The following is a 16,178-nucleotide window of genomic DNA, read 5'->3' as shown; positions in this document are numbered from 1 at the left end:
TGATTCTGGGCAGCACTTGGTCCAGACCCTGGCACTATCCTTTTTATTTTGATAAAGATAGTTTATTAGTTCATCATCAGTTACTAAACAGAAATTCAAATGAAATCACAATTTGCTCATTGTAATATTTGAGTCTCTACCGTCAAATTATGATCTCCGTTCGAATTTGACTCCAAATTCAGTAATGTTGAAGATTAACTGATATTGATGTCTTGGCCAATGGATCAATACGGTATTAATTTGATTCTTCTATTTTTTGGGCTGAAAAAAATCCTACNCCGCCCGTAACTTCGTACGCGTGGACCATGATTTGCCCCCGTTGGATATTGTGTTGATAGATGGCGTTTCACGGCATGAATATTTACGAATGTCAAAAACAGTGGTTTGCCAAGCGCTGTAGATTTTAACCAATGACGATATATAGCGCTTTTTAGACGTCTTATTTATTTATTGAAATTTATTTGTCACATAATACCGTCATAAATTGTGGCCTATGTGTTGATCTGGGTTGTAAACAATACTACTGTGGAGTTTCAGTGGAATCCGTTCGGTGGTTTTTGCGTGGAGGAGTAAAGAACACCCAGACATCAAAACTTTCGCCTTGTAGTATGCGCGTCACTACGCACACACTCACCTCCCATAGGTAGTATATAAGGTTATACACTCATAATAAACGAGCTCTTAAGACGCAGTCAGTCTACTTATTTAATCGTCCCAACGCCCAACATTGCATGGCGACCCTGCCAGTGCTGCTCACGCAGCATTGCGCAGATGGTTTAGTAGAAAATTTTAAAATAATTAAAATAATGTTAAATAATGTTGAAAATGTAGTGAAAAGTGGACTCGTAAAAATGGACTAAAATTGGACTTAATTAATAAATCTTCAATAAAATTATCGAACTAAAAATAAATGCGTACGTGAAATAGAAATAACAGTGCCAAAAATCAAGAATTTCCTGATCCTGATCAAGAAGCAAGAAAACGGACCGAACTGAATGAGCTGGGCGCCGGGCGGTGATGGAGTCAGATGAGGTAACAACAGTGTGCTGGGTGCCGGGCGATGATGGAGCCAGATGAGGTTGACAGCAGTTAGCAGGGTGCCGGGAGTGTTCGAGTCGGAAGTGGTCGCAGCCGGGAGAACCCTACATCATGATAAGTCCCCGTGCAGTAGTATTCTCAGTCCCCATATGCCCCATGAAGAAAAGTCCTCTTGTCCTCTTCAAAAATAGGTCATCATTCTACGGTAAAATATTTTTGTCATTTATTAAGTATTATCATTTAAATTTTGGAGATTAATTTAATTTTTGAAATGTTAATTTATTGGTTTCGTTTGATGATATTTTTTTTAATAATTTCGTAATTTTGTAAAGTAAATTATTTTGTGAGAATATTTTTATGGATATATTGAATGTACTAATTTAATTTAAACTTAATTCACAAAATTGCAATTTTATATACTTAAAGGAATAAATATAGAATTCGATATTTTTATTGAAGATGTAAAATGTTTATTACTAGGTAATTTGAATATTTTATTGTGTAATTGTTTTACATTTTATAATAACGTTTGTTGACGACTTAGTAAATTTACTGATAACATAATAATATTGAACAATATAGTAATACTGGATAATAAGAAAGAATAATAATTTGCATAATAATTTTATTTCATGACATTTTTTTAAAGATTTTATTTATATTTTGGCAATTAAGTTATGTAGTTTTACACCAATGATATTTATTTTACAGTCTCATTTTTTTACATTTTATTTGATTAGGAATTATTTACATTAATATTATTACAACAGTTTTTAAAATAATTTGATTGTCTAAAAGTAGGTCAATAATTTTGTTACTCAGTCATGTCATTGCACTCAACGCATACGACTTATTGCAAATCAGCAAAACGTGATTTAGCATCAGACACGTTATGATGATATGTAGGTATTTTCTAGCGTATCGACACAATACTTCGCTGTAATTAAGATCTTTAAACAATAATTGTATTTGGTATGCAAGTAAATATTTTAAATCAGTGTCATATTTGTAGACTTTTAAGACCACCAAGATCACATTTCTAAATATGGATCTTTAACAAAATCATTAAATAGGATTATTGATTGATTTGATTGATTGGATTTAACTTTGAAGTAAAACAATATTATGTCATTTTTTCATGATGCAGTAATATATCTAATTAAAATATTTATGTAATGACGAAATAATAAAGTAATTTATATCATTTAAAACGTAATACTTGTAGATTTTGATGATTGATATGATAAAAAATATTTTGCAGTGTAGGTAAAATATCACTTGGCTGACTTATAGATTGCANCGTTCTCGAAACAAGCGGGCAGCTCGCGCGCGGCGCTTTAGCGGCGAAATGTTGTGTTCGGGGTTGTGTTGTCGAGATATTTGTTTTTATTCGCAAACGAAATGTCTGAACAACGGCGACAATTTTATTTCGATTCAAATTTATTCCTAACGCTCGATTTATTGTAGGCAAAAGAAGGAGTGCGCTCTGCCCGCTCGTTGCCCGCTCGCTCGCCGCTGCCCGCTCGTTGCCCGCTGCCGCCCCGCTGCCGCGCCGCTGTTTTCGAGAACCGGTCTATTTGATTTTACGCATAAGATCCTGCCGCTCCCGCGCCGCCGCCGCCGCCGCCCCGCTGCCCGCTAAGTTCGAGGCTGAGGCCTTAGGCAAATCAGCCATTGGCGGGAAAGTAGACTTCGGATGAAGCCGAAAACAAGTGTTACATTTATGGATGAGCTGTCTAACAACACGTCTAGCGGAGATAATCCAATATTTTGATTTTAAAAGAGCAATTAATAACTGCGGTCCGGCGTGGCAGTTGTCACGGTGATAAGATTCAATTAGAAGTTCGACTATACGTCCCTGTTTAGGCAGTAGTATAGGATGCTTAGATGAATAATCTAGTGTCGAGTTCGATAAGCGACCTCCGACGCGTAATATTCCATCACATAAAAACGGATATAATTTTAATAATTTAGATGAACATGGTTGTTTGTTAGACACCTTTTTAATATCCTCTGAAAAATATACAGATTGTACAGCCCGAATTACTTTTAATTCGGCGGCATTTAAATCGTCAGCGGTAATGACATTATTTTGCGGTAGCCTCTTCATAAATCTGAGCATATAAACAGTGACGCGTAAAAGTTTGTCCCACGAGGAACAGCGAGATGCAAGAGACAAAATAGGATTTTCAGCCTCAGTTACTTTTCCAGTAGCAACATGAGAAACTGTTTTTTCTTCAGGTAAAGATAATTTGTTAGGTAAGGTGAAGGTGGCAAAGTGCGCCTACTGAGCAAGTGCGCCTACCACAAATATCTCGAAAACTACCGACTGGATACTAGTAGTGACATCTTACATCGATGCTACAAACTAAATTATAGTTCTTGGTGATAGTCACAGATGGCTCTAGTCATGTGAGTTTGAGACACGCGCTATTTTATTTTCACTGTCATTCAAAGTGTTTAGGAGAGATGACCATGTGGTGATCATCGTCCTAAATCTCAAGAAATTGAGTGTTTACCAACATACGAGTGAGGTAAGTGCACAATTTAAATATTTTGCTTTAAGATTCTGACTTTATATAACTCCTATCTAGTAAAATTTATATATTTATTGCAAGTTAAATATTCTAACCTCAAATTCGCATAGTTGGGAAAGCGCGCCATACTGACTTTTGATATGGCGCACTTCGCCGCAATCCAGAGGTTACCAACCTTTTAAAACGTGTCTTTTTTATAAGCTTTTATTTAACTTGTTTGTATGGTTGGGTCTAATCTTGCAACTGAATTTCAAATTATTTATTCTGAACTGAATTTCTAATTATTTCAAATTATTTCGTCGGCCGTTTGGTGTAGTGGTTCAGAACGGACTACTATGCCGAGAGGTCCCGGGTTCGATTCCCGGCCGGGCAGAAATTGAAATGATGAATTTTAATTTCTGTGACAGGTCTGGGTGTGACTATGTACAGGGTGTTAGGTAAATGGGTATATGAGCCGACACTAGCCTATGTTAACATGGGCATATAAATGGTATGGTGAAGTCAGAAAATTGATATCTTCATTTTAATTATTTTAATTTTCATATAAATCGGATTTTATAAAATTTATTTTGTATGAAAATTAAAAAAANTCTATCTATCTACAAGCGAGTATATAATATGTATTTTCACTATTATTACAACCATCAATTACCTAGATATAACTCCAGAAAAATTGCGCGGTGGTGAGCGGCCGCGGTTCATATTAAGTTGTGTTGTGACTTGCGATACTTTTTAGGGTACCGCACCCAAAGGGTAAGCGGGACCAAACCCTTAACTCTGTAAGTTACAGTTTCTTACAAAAAAATTTTTAAGGCAACTTTAACATCAAAGTTAAAATACTTAGCAAAGATACACCTGCAATCTATGTGATAAATTCCGAATTGAATTACTAAATGCTGAAAAAAGGGAGAGGCCGTCAATTCTATAAAAGAAACACACAACAATCATCCTTAGCAGGCCGAAAGAGCAAGATCTCAATAAAAATAGATAATTATGGATTTAGCTAAAAATCAAGATGACGTCTTGATTGTATGCATAATGCATTGCGTTTGATATGCAAAAGACACTGCCATTACCCCGGATTCAGACAAATATTTTTTTTTTACAAAAGACAGATCTGACTATACAACTTGGGTGTCCACAGTTCTAAAAACAGCCAAAGTTACTTTTATACATGGATCGAGGGTCAGGCTGGACGTGGCGCACAGGAAGTAGGATCATCTCTTCTGAAACACATTAATAATAATGTCTGTGATACTATGAAACAGTGTTTTTCAACCTGTGGGTCGCGACCCCCTGGGGGGTCGCAAAGCCTCTATAGGGGGGTCGCGAGAGGTCGTAAAAACTTCTCTTATATCCGTGGTCCCAGCGGCAATCTGTAGGGAACTACAATAATCCACTCCTGTGTCCGTTTGCTTGTCCGTTTGTGAATTAGCAGATACACCGAAGTGTAAAAAACTAAAAGCACTTTTAATAAAAAGTTAGAAATCAATAAAACGTCAAATAATTAAAAACAAAAGTTTAAAGAATAAAAACGTAATTGATTTATCAAAACATACTTTTAAGAGCGAATCCAGTAAATTACTAATCAACTTACAACTGAGATCAAAACAAAAACAATTTACGCAAGAGGAAAATAAATTCTGCATCTCTTTATAATATAAGGTCGCCCGCTGCTTACAAATGTATGGTTAAATCAGGCATAGTTTTATACTATACAACGATGGTTACAAGAAACCAATTGCTTGCCAGGACTAAACAATTATAGCCTGACCAGGAACATAAAAACCCTGGCATAGTGGCGCGTCAATTGCATTTGATAGTGCAACACTGAGTACAGTCGTACCTGTGTAACCTGTGTTAAATTAATAGGCTAACTTTATGTATCAGGATTCAGGATTACGGGCTAATTTGATATTTTCATAAATTAACGAAAAAATATTATTATAGGTAACCTGATTTAAATAAATTAAATGAAACCATCAATCGAGCTAGTAGAATTTATTTTATTATTCATCAATAATCAAATTCAGAACTTGAATATTCAACTGCAATGTCTGCTCATGAACGCTTCAAACTCGGTACTTCTTTCCCAATCCCATAAAATTCAACACTTAGAAAGTGAAAAAATTTTAAAATAGGTAGTTGAAACAAACCACAGCTAATTTTCATAGTGGACTGTACTATACGATAAACATGTCAGTCAATTTGACAACCTTTGTCGGAAACATTATTCAATGAAAATATTGTCCAAACCCTTAGTATTTCTCTTCGACAAATACTTTAACACATTGTGAACCACTTTTCTTTCACGACTATAAAAATATTTTAGCAATTTAATTCATAAAACCAATTGCGCACATTTAAAATATGGGCATATAAATGGTATGGTGAAGTCAGAAAATTGATATCTTCATTTTAATTATTTTAATTTTCATACAAATCGGATTTTATAAAATTTATTTTGTATGAAAATTAAAAAAAATAAAATGATGATATCAAATTTCTGACTTCACCATACCATTTATATGCCCATGTTAACATAGGCTAGTGTCGGCTCATATACCCATTTACCTAACACCCTGTATAACTCCTATCTAGTAAAATTTATATATTTATTGCAAGTTAAATATTCTAACCTCAAATTCGCATAGTCGGGAAAGCGCGCCATACAGACTTTTGATATGGCGCACTTCGCCGCAATCCAGAGGTTACCAACCTTTTAAAACGTCTCTTTTTATAAGCTTTTATTTAACTTGTTTGTATGGTTGGGTCTAATCTTGCAACTGAATTTCAAATTATACACGTTTATTAGTGACAAGTGACCCGTCCCGCCCGGTTTCGCAAGGGTAGACATTACTCACCACCCGTCAACTTACCCACCAACTTATGCACCAAAATTTACCCGCCACGCCAACTCACCTGCAACGCCAACTTACCCGCCAACTCACCCACTGATTCACGCCTAATATATTTTCCGCAGCACATGCGATGACAGACATTTTATGGCTATTTTTTTCACCTTGGGTTTACATTATTGTATTTTTCGTAGGGATCTCTATTTTATTTTTAAATAAGATATAAGTAGCCTATGCTAGTCAAGGATAGTGTAGCATTCTAATGGTGCTTTTTTTAATCGGTCCAGTAGTTCGCCACAAAAATTTTTTACCCCTTGGGTTACATTATTGTATTTTTTGTACATGACTGGCCCTTCTATGTATTTTCTATTTTTGTTTCTATAATCCACTGTAATTTTCCAATTCTTGATCCGATAAGAAGTGTGTGCTATTGTTGAAATTACTTCAAATCCTAATGTCATCCGCCGAGTGTCAGACCTTAACCACCAAAATACAACGTGAAAGAAGAACGGTCACGCCCCATACAAAAAAAACCCAGACCCGACAGAAACGAGACATACCTCGGTTTTTTTGTCATGTCTTAATTAGTTAAATTATATATTTTTTATATTCGAAATCTATGTATAACACCAAAATATTACCCGTTGTTTTTGTTCAGGCGTTATACAAAAACTAATACAAATTGCCTATTTATCACCAAAATTGGTAAATGTATGTACCTAAATGTCTATTACAGCTGCTATGGAATGTATCTAGGTGACCTGGTGATACAGCCGGATTATACAGGGTGGTTATACATATGGAACGGTAAGTGATCTCACTCGATTATTTCTAAACTATACAAGATATCGAAAAACTAGTTACTGATTCTGAAAGTGCTTCACGAGCTCTTTCAAATGGTACCAATAATAGGTTACAGATTATGAAAGCTGGTAACATTGAATTTTTGGATTTTGTAACTTCTCGTTTCCACCCTGTATAATCCGGCTGTATCTCCAGGTCACCTAGATACATTTCATAGCAGCTGTAATAGACATTTAGGTACATACATTTACCAATTTTGGTGATAAATAGGCATTTTGTGTTAGTTTTTGTATAACGCCTGAACAAAAACAAAGGGTAATATTTTGGTGTTATACATAGATTTCGAATATAAAAAATATATAATTTAACTAATTAAGACATGACAAAAAAAATGAGGTATGTCTCGTTTCTGTCGGGCCTGGGTCACAGATGACCGTTCTTCTTTTAATGGTTGTTTTCCCGCGGCAGGCTAATTTTTCTTCAGTAGTACTTCAACTTCAAAAAACAAATAAATTTTTGGAACTCCCCATACAAAATATCCGATCGGCTGATTGTTTTACTATGGGGATCCCATTTTTTTTTCATATTTCGACCTATGTTCCTTGGGAAAAGTTGAAGTACTACTGAAGGCAAATTAGCCTGCCGCGGGAAAACAACCATTAAAATTTCACGGTGTACGAGGGGCGGCTGAAAAGTTTTGAGCCTAGGGTATTAAAAATGCCGATAGAAAAGTATAAAAATTATATTTTTCTATTTAGTCTCCTTCTACTACAACGGACTTCTTACATTTGTGTAAAAGAGCTTTTAACCCACTGAAAAAAAATTCGCAATCTTTGCCTTCGAAATGAGCCTTTAACGCCGCCTTCATTTCTTTGTCACTCAAAAATCTTCGTTCCTGGAGGTCTTTTTTCCAATTTGAGAATTTAGACAAAATAGCTAGGGATTCGGACTAAACTGTGTGGTGGGTGATTAATTTCTTGAAATTCAGTTTTACCCGGGGCAAGCCCTGCAACATGCGCGGTGTGCGCGGGCGAATTGTCTTGCAATAACAGATTTCCTTTCGCCAGTTTGCCTCTTAATATTTCAACAACCACTTGACGCACTCTTATCAGCAGTACAGCATAATAATCCCCGTTTATTGTTGTTTTTTTAAATAGGTAGTCAATTAATAAAATTCCTCCACAATCCCAAAAAAAGTGGCTATGAGCTTGGGTGTCGATTGCTCCACTTTGAATTTCCGCGGCGGCGTGTTCCCTTTTGAATCCATTGCATTGACTCTTATTTTGACTCTAAATCGTACTGCCGGATCTATTATTATCAATAGTGACAATGTGAGAAAAAAAATTGTTAGGGTTATGGCCAAAGATGTCCTAAAACTCCTGTGAAGTTGTGACTCGACGCTGGTTGTCGAGCGGCGTGAGCATTTTTGGCACCCATCGCGTGCTCCCCTATTTCATGTACAAATGAGTATGAAAAATATCGCTGATACGTTCCTTGCTAATGCCTATGGCTTCAGCTATCTGTCACAGCTTAATTCGCTGATCTCTAAAGCAAGATTTTTTAAATTTTCATTATTTTATTCGTTAATGGCGAAATCTGGCCGCCCGGACTTGCGGTCATCTTTTAGCGACTGTCTGCCATGCTTGAACTATCGGATACAATCTTTCAAGGTGGCAAATGAAGGCACAGACTCCCCATAAACTGTAGACATCTCTTCAAATGTTACCGTCAGCGTTTTGTTTCCCTTTTTGTGGAATTTTATGACAACTGTGTACTTCAATTTCGTACATTGCGCGGATGACTGAGACATGATGATGTTTACGGATTAATTACTAAAAGCGTGATGACGCTAATGAAATGAAACTTGGTACATATACTAAGGAGGTTATTGGAAAATTAATGAAATTTAGTGCGAGTCAATAATAACACTTGAAGATACTTAGGCTCAAAACTTTTCAGCCGCCCCTCGTATAGTAGTCGTGTTATAAAGCTACCCTAAATACATGCACAAGCACATAACACACAAATACAATAGACCAGTAAAAGTCACAATTATTAAATATTATTTACCTGTTTATGACTTTTGTTTAAGATGGGGCGCTATGTAAGAAAAACTGAAGGTCCTTCATGGTCCAAAGCAGCTTTGAATGAAGCAGTCGAAGCTGTTCAATCAGGAAGGATGTCTGGGTATGTAGCTGCGAAAACCTTTGCTATCCCAAGAAAGACTATTATGGACCACGTCACAGGTCGAAGGGGCAAAAGTCATCAAGTCTAAGCAGACCACCAGTATTTAAACATGAGACAGAAAAAAAGATGGCAAAATGTTTGCATATAATGGAAAGGAATGGCTTCGGCCTGACTCGTACAGAATTTCTAGAGGTTGTTAAGGATTATGTCAAACAGAACGATCTAAAAACACCTTTCAATGATGATACTCCCGGCAAAGATTGGTTTTTAAGCTTTAAAAAGCGTTATGAGCTGTCAATTAAAAAACCGCAGGCTGTAGAGGTTGCTCGTAAGAAAGCCGCAGACCCATTTATTATCCAAGAATTTTATGATATGCTAGAAAGAGTGATTGACGAACTCGTTAGGGCTCGAGTACCGAAAAAAAAAGTGTCAAGGAAACATTATGTGCAAAAATACAGACAGGACTGGGAAAAAGATGAACTGTATAAAGAATGGATAGCACCAGTTCCGGCTAATGTTTATGTCGCAGTCGGATTGTATAATCCGCCGTTTTACATTACCACTAGGCACCGTTAAGTCGACTGTCGAAGATTTGAAGCGATTTTTTTCAAAACCTTCTACATCAAGCGAAAGAAATGTAGTTGCGGCTGAGTTTAAATTGTGTGCATTTGTCGCGGAACATAATATATCTTTTTTAGCTAAGGATCATTTAACCTTCTCGCTCGGGAAACGCGCAATGTGCGCGCGACAATGCTACTATCCGTTGGCTCGGGGCGCGCACAATTATTGTTGATTTTTATCCTTTCAGTTACCAGCCCAATAGGCTAGTTGCCTAAAAAAATTTTTTTAGTCCGTAATGTTTAATATCAAAAAATATTGGACACGTATATTTTTATTTGTCAATCTAACAAATAATTACATAGTTATGGTGCGTTGAAGTTGCGCACGACGTCACAACGTGCGGCATTTTTAAGCAAGCGTTGACGTCACGGGCCTCTTCTTATGAACTTTGGGGCGCTTTATCTCTTTAAATTTTCATTAGTTTGAAAAAGTGAAAAATACGTGTAGAGTATTTTTTGATAAGTTAACTGACGGACTAATTAAAACTCTTGCTTTTTGACCCAGGCAACATCCCCATTAAATGAGTGTATAGAACAACAATTTGTTTCTCATATAACACTGGATGAGAAGCCTCTCTGCAGCACTTCTACATAAAATATAAAGATGTAACGGCCGAATACTGAAACACTACTCAAATCTGTCACTCAGCTGACGGGCTCCTAAATTTAAGTATCCTTCAATTTTAAATGGTATTCTCAAACGCCACTCAACGGATTTGAAGCCGTGATCAGCTAAGCAGCTCTCAAATGTTTACCTACTGGCAACATTTACCAAAAAAAGTATGTTTTCATTTACACAAATGATAACTTTACGTGTTTTATCCATTACACGCAGCATCGTTTGGTTATGTATTGTCTTTTATGGAAATATACTCAATCAACTTAACATAGAACAGTTTATTTTTAGTTTCTATTATATATAAATCTAGTTTTATCATAAGAATAGGATTTAAGATACCGCGCAAGCACTCTCAAATTTGACGGCTGCTTAAAACGATTTGACAGTTGTTTGAGTGACGCTTAGCGTTGATTTGCGTTTCAGTATTCGAAAATTCATTTGAATGGCGTTTAAGTGGGACTTAATTTGAGAGGTGCTTAAAAATTGAGAACTGCTCAGATATTGTTTTGAGTATGCGAAATGTAAGTTTAGGAGCTGCTTAACTATTTGAGAAGCCGTCAAATATTTAAATGGCGTTTCAGTATTCGGCCGTAAGTGTACTATTTTATTTATAATTATGTTTTTATGGGTATTTTGGGCAACATATTATTATCTGGTAATTTAAAATAATTTTCGTCATAAAAACCTATACTCTAATTAAATGTTTTTTTTTTAATTTCAGAATAAAGCTGTTCAAATGATTACGATGAAGCGAGAAGGCAGAGCAAGAAAATATTGCCGGTTTTATGTCTAGAAAGTTAGCTCGCTCTGTAAAATGCGATATTTGCGCTGTTATTTGGAGATACCAAAGCCTACCAAAAAAGTTTTATTACTGTGAAAAATAGGGGTGGGTTGGTTTACACGTCAATAGACGTGACAAAATTGTCATGAAAATAACAAAAAAATCTTAAAGGTATTTTTTAGAAACAAATTCCATCTGAACAGTATTATCTACATGCATTTCGATTTTTCTTAGAACATTTTGAGGAAACCAATTTGTTAAAATCGAACTGCGAACATGACACGACACACAGACACGGTTATTAAACCTATAGTACAAACGCATATGGACCTGAGGTTTAAATACTATGGAAAGAAGACAGCAGAAAAGATTTCGTTTCGCAATTACTTTAACAAAATCATTATTCCGTAACGAGTAAATGACTAGCAATTGTACTAAAGTTTGACATGTTTATTTGATTATTGTGCACCCATAATTTTATAAAGTTTGTATTTTAAGAACTTGATTATAATATTAATAAATCTATGTAAAATGGTTAATTTCGTTTTCTTTTGTTTACTACTCCGCCCAATTGGCTCTAGGGTGTGATTTTATAAAGCCTAAATCCTTCGCCGATAAATAGGGATATGGATGGAGTACTAAAGCCTGAGACCAATGTTTGACATAAAAAAAAATTAAGTAAGATTCAATTTACGATCCGAGAGTTTATTTAAATAAGTGTTACTACGCAAGTTAAATTGACACTTATAAATTGTGTGGCTGGCATACCTATACCCCCTTGTCCCCCTTACTAATAAAACTTACACGCTACTAACACTAAAATGGAATGACATTTTAAAACATTGTTCAACAACAGTGTAACTTTGTACTAGTAAGGGGGTTAGTATCTATGGACGCTGGTAACATTGATTTTTTGGAAAGATCCTGTTAATTCTCCAAACCTCTATTGATACCATTTGAAAGAGCTCTGTAGAACTCGAGTATGGGTGATGCATCTGTATTATATTATCTGTGGTATTAATTACTCATTATTATACTCTGATAAAACGTTCTGATAATAGTTATGTAGGTCAATTGAATACATAAATTCGGATTTAAATTCTACAAAAGGTTTTATTTATGGTTTTAACTTTGTAAGTCATTTGTAGGTACTTCTTAATCGACTTCAAAAAAAAGAAGCGGGTTTAAATTCGGACATTATTTTATTTCTTTCTCATATTTATGTATTTTTTTTAGCCGGACATGCCTGTATTTGTTCAGGAAACCGACGGGACATTAGTGCCTCTGCCTCCTCCTGGCCTCGAGGCGGAGGATCCACCACTGTATGTACTTAGTGTGTTGTAACAATATATAGCTGATGTTTTATAAACAATGTAATAAGTACTTTTTACTTTTTTATTTCAGTATCAGTGATTCTGAATGGATAATGAAGATGCAATAAGTCCACTGTGAGTTATAGTAACTATACGTTTTGTTCTTTTATTTTTTTTTCAGAATTTAATTAATATTATTTCCTTGTTTTGAAAGAATACAAAAGTTGTGTTAAATTATGAGTAATAAATGATAATTTGATAATACATTCATTTTTTATGGAAATGCTTTTTCTTTTACCAAAAAAAAAACGTTTTTTGTATCTCCTGAAAATTTAACTTTCTGGCACTTGAAACGTTATGGTTTCGCACCCCTCATCATTTTACTATTTTGCGAACAATTTTCACATATTTTTATTTATGTTATATGTTTTATTCCAGAACAGTGGGTAACCGCTCTCCTGTGGTAGACCGCTCTCCTGCTTTAGGTCAATCCTCTGCACCAATTCAATCCCCTGCACCAGAGCGGTTCCGAATAGAGGTGCTACCGACACCTCCGTGCGAAAGAGGAGCAGTGTCAGCACGGGGACGAGGGCATGGCCGAGGCCGAGGCCGTGGACGAGGCCGAGGTGAACGAAGATGAATGAGAGGTGAACCGATACAGCAACAATATGTTGACGATGCAGAGCTGCCTGAACCACTGAGGCAAGATATAAGTCGCATTTTGGCTGCTAGAGTGAATGTACGAAGGAGATTGAACGTGGACGATGATATGAGAGTGATTATTATTGAGATAAAAACGAAAGGTCTGACTCTGACTGACTCATCACGAAATCTCAGAAACCACAAGGGCTAGGACTTAAGGAGTCTCAAATTTTGCATGGGGATTCCTTTTAGAACATCATTGTTGCTCACTAAGAACGGATTTTACGAAACTCCACCCCTAAAGGGGTAAAACGGGATCCTTTTGTTCTGGCAGCACAAACTCTGCTGAGCTTGCCAGATAGATCAAAGATATAATAAGAAAACTACACGCTGTGGGACTACACGTTTTGGCAACAGTGTGTGACCAAGGAGCATCTAATGTGAGTGCTATAAATTTGTTAATACAAGACACAAAATCCATACATTTGAGAGAAAATAAAGAACTGCGAAGATACATCTTTGAAGTAGATGGTAAGGAAGTCATCCCAATTTATGACCCACCTCACTTGATAAAGGAAAATATGCTACGCAAGTGTTAAGCCAAAAAGTTGCTGATGGTATTTTTAGCAGGTAATTTATTATAGTAAAATTATTTATACCATGTATACCAGTATTCGATTTTTTTATGAATATTCACAGATTTAAAAGCTGTTTTGGATTTTTATTCCTGTTATTGCAATGATATCTATTTATTTTTTAGAAAGAATTTCGTTCCAGTGTGGCTCACGGTCTTCTGGAACGATTCTCTGTGAGTGAAGATAACAACCTGGCCTCTCCGGCGCACACACCACATCGAAAAGATTGCAAAACGATGCCCGGGAAAACAAGTCACTGGCAATTAAGATGTGTCCGATGCACTGCAGCAGGCCGGCGCTCAATGGTAACATTGAAGTGCTCTTTCTGCAATGTACCATTGTGCGTCGGCCCCTGCTGAGATGAATATCACAGCTTACCACGTAATTTTTTAAATATTTATTTCTTGAACAGAGTTGAAACGTCGGGAGGGTAAATATCTTAACCCTTTCAGGACGACCTAACACGATCTGCACGCTATTTCAAGTAATTCCCGCGCCATTTCTAATCAACTTTTCGGGCCCAAGACGCTCGGGCCAACGATCGTGCAATGTTTATGAATTAAACAGCAAATGTGGAATGGACCGACACAACATTCTCGAGAAATGTATCGGTATTTTGCCATGCTTATCTGGATGTCATTGTGTAACAGGTCGAGAGTCTCAACAGCGCCCATCTTATGAGAAGATTTTTTTTTAATTCTTCCGATTCTCAACCATTGCAACAGAAAATTTGGTAAATATCTTATTTACCGCTATAAAAGTTTGTTATAAAATCCCGCGTTAAAAGTCTTAACATCACAAAGGGTTTATATAAATAAAAAGAGGATTCTTGAAGAAACCCAGAAATCTGACACCGAGGCGGAGATTAATGAAGAACTGTATTCGAGCACAACTAAAAAAAGAAAACTGGCAGAAACACCGAAGTGTAAAAAACTAAAAGCACTTTTAATAAAAAGTAACAAATCATTAAAACGTCAAATAATTAAAAACAAAAGTTTAAAGAATAAAAAGGTAATTGATTTATCAAAACATACTTTTAAGAGCGAATCCAGTAAATTACTAACCAACTTACAACTGAGATCAAAACGCAAGAGGAAAATAAATTCTGCATGTCTTTATAATAAAGGTCGCCCGCTGCTTACAAATTTATGGTTAAATCAGGCATAGTTTTATACTATACAACGATGGTTACAAGAAGCCAATTGCTTGCCAGGACTAAACAATTAAATATTTGAAAATATTAAAAATAAATTAAAGATATGCCCGATGATGTTCTTTCAAAATGCAAAGAACAACCTTTAAAAGACTTGCATAAAACAAACGACGAAATACAGGTAATAGAACGAAACACCGTGCTACAGCGTGATTCACGCGAGTGGTTATAATAATAAACAATGTAATTTTATAATAAATTCCTATCATAATTTATAGTTATGTCAACAATGTTCATTCCGCATAAATGTCTATTGTGCCATAGCCCGTATAGGTAAAACATGTTTTGCACTGTACTGTGACCACTCATGGATGTTGTTATTTTGAACTACTCGAATTATTTTTTATGTTACTTGCTACGATAGCCGTAAGATTTAAAATGTATTTGAATATTGTATTATCTCATAAGTAATTTTATGTACATCTTTGAGAATAATAAAAATCTTTAAGGCTGAAATGATGATGATGACTCGTATTTTGTGTCCCATTCCCAATATTTATCAGTTGCGATGAAACCCACATTTGTAAAGGGAAAATGGCCAATCTCGGGACATAGTCGATATTCGATAATAATTTCAGTGGAGTACCTACATAGGAATCAGTGGAAAACCTTGGGGGGGGGGCCTTTGTCCAGCAGTGGACGTCATTTGGCTGAAACGAACGAACGTACATAGAGCGTATAAAGCAATTTTACACGGCAAATGATATCGACGGGCTCACGGATTCGGCGGGAACGCGGAGACGCGCCATGTTTTGAGTGCACTCAGTGAAAGTACACACAAGCTTGTACCTTGATTTGGCGTTGCTTAAAGAGCTACACTGAAAAAAGTAATTAACAAAACTAGTTAAGCTAACCGAGGAATAGTCAAACTTTGTTTACTAACAAATAAATTTAATTTACGTCTAAACAAATGCTACTGTTGCATTTTACA

The sequence above is a fragment of the Ostrinia furnacalis genome, unplaced genomic scaffold (assembly GCF_004193835.3).
Source record: "Ostrinia furnacalis isolate ACB-3 unplaced genomic scaffold, ASM419383v2 OfSCF1657, whole genome shotgun sequence".
Lineage (NCBI taxonomy): Eukaryota > Metazoa > Arthropoda > Insecta > Lepidoptera > Crambidae > Ostrinia > Ostrinia furnacalis.
The sequence above is the reverse complement of the archived record's forward strand: the minus strand, read 5'-3'. Positions refer to the sequence as shown.